The following is a 2,416-nucleotide window of genomic DNA, read 5'->3' on the forward strand; positions in this document are numbered from 1 at the left end:
CTGTTCTTAAAGGAGGATTCATCCAAGGTTTTCAAAACCTGCAAGGTATTTTTGTATTCTCTTTTTTCCTGTTTTCATAGCTCAATACCTCATCTATTTTGCAAAGAGAAATCACTGAACATAAAAATTAGAAACTGCCTTCTGTTGTGTTGTGTACCTGTTGGCTGCCTTTTAGAGCAATTTTCCACAATACTTAAGTTTTGTTGTGTAGTGCGACAGAGCGTTAAAAGGATGTTAGAGTCTTACACTTAATTAAATGCTGCTTTTCTTTATTCTGAAGTAGTCTTAAGTAAACGATAAGAATGAGATGGGGCAAAATAATTAATTAAATGGATTTCTATTTTATTTTTTATTAAGGCTGGCCCGAGTTGTTCATCAACACTATAATTTATACTCACGCGAAATGTACTACTTCTAAATTCTATTATTCAGTTATATACATATGGTACAACCACGTGAGTCTGATATAAAAGTTGGTCAAGATTTAAAAAAAAAAAAAAACTTTAGTGGTATTCAGATGAAACAAATGTTAAAAATGTGCCTAAAAATCTAGTCTCTTCAGGCACTTAGACACATTTAACACATTACATTCCACATTTTTTAACAGAAGTTGAAGGTTTATAAAATAAGTAAACACCATAGACTTCCTACTCATCTCTTTGTGCTTTGTTTGTGCCTTTCAAAACTCAAACTTCTACATTAGGTCCAGATCAATGGGTTTTAAATGCTCAGGTTCAGGTGCTCTGATTATGTATTGAAGTAGTTGAAAAGAGGAAACCTTATCTGTAAACTCATCCCTTTATCAGATATTCTGAGCTAAACCTTGGTAACAAGAAGACGCAAAGTAGAGCTCTCCATTGATTTATATGGGCAGGTAAATTGAGGGTATGAATCCACTTAAATAATCTTGTAGTCTCAGTTTGATATTAGTACATCATTAGACTTTTTGTAAGCTTAATGAGTTGTACAATTACACTCCCACATCTTGAACATGTAGTATTCCCATTTCAGGATGCGTTGGAGGCAATCCAGGATGGAGCAGTGGCTTTGGTGGCAGTGGTGAATGAAGAGGAGGTGCCTGCTGGAGTTCCCTTTGAAACTCACCATGTTTCAATTGTCCTTGAGGATCAGGTTGCAATGTCTCACAGATCTTGGACTGATTCACTGGCGATTTTGTTTGGACTGATCTATGCCCTTCATTTAAACTATCCTGAGAAGCTAAGTGGCTTCTTTGAGTTCATCCAGGTTGTCCTCCTAAACCTTGATGATGAAAGAAAGCAGCTCAAACCTAAGTTATAAGCCTTGAGAAATGAGTTAGATTAAAGATTTGAACATGTTCTTTTGTTGAAGGTCAGAAAGTTCTAAAAACTATCTTTTGGCTTGTATACCAAAACTGTTTGTTTAGATGTATGTGTTTAAACAGATACTTGTCTACACAATTACAGCTAGGTCGGTTGACTTTCTACGTAAGCTGTAGTGGGAAACACGGGCACTAATTAATAATGTTGTAACGTTTTCGGTTTCAAGGTATTTTTGTGCTAGATTTCTGTGTTGAAACAGACAGTGGGCTTTCTACTTAAAGGAGAACTACGGTCGATTGCAATACGCAGCTCTGTTTCTAAATGTGGAGATCTGTCAGTAGAGATAAGAAGGAGGATAACTCGGTGTAGGCAGCACAGATTGGATAGATTTTGTCTCTACTGACAGACCTGATTGGTTACTCTCTTTCAACTGATAGACCTCCACATTAACAGACAACAGAGCTACGTGTTGGAATTGACTGGCTGTAGTGAGAAACACAGGCACAAATTAATAATAAAATGTTTTCAGTTTCAAGGTATTTTTGTACTAGATTTGTGTTGAAACAGATACTTGGCTTTCTACTTAAGCTGTAGTGAGAAACACAGGCACTAATTAATATTGCTGTACTTTTTTCAGTTTAAAGGTATTTTTCACAAATATGATCAATAATAGAATCAATTTAATTTTGTTTTTATTTTTTATGAGTGTTAATTTTATATTGTTTGACAACAACTTTATTTTAAGCTGTGTACATTAAAATGTTTTAACATTGATATGTTATTCAGCATTCAACTTAATAAATAGTTGAAGTTGTTTCAGAAATGTTTCTATTGTGTTAATGCCACTTATAAGGTTAAGTCATCGGTTTCCTCAAATTAATTGAGTAGCCACAAAGTTGTCACAACTAATATATAATAATTTGCTTTAGTTGAAATAAACTGAGTAAATGAAACTTAAGTGGTAACATTTGTATAAAGAAGATAAGTTAGTCTTACTTAAATCATATAAATTCTAGGGTTTCTTCAGCTACAGGTTTGTTTTTAACTTTGGTTTGTAGTACTTACATAGTAACCAGTAGATTTCTGGTGAACGTGGGTTTAAGACATGCTGCTCG

Source organism: Etheostoma cragini, chromosome 9, assembly GCF_013103735.1.
Source record: "Etheostoma cragini isolate CJK2018 chromosome 9, CSU_Ecrag_1.0, whole genome shotgun sequence".
Taxonomy (NCBI): Eukaryota; Metazoa; Chordata; class Actinopteri; order Perciformes; family Percidae; genus Etheostoma; species Etheostoma cragini.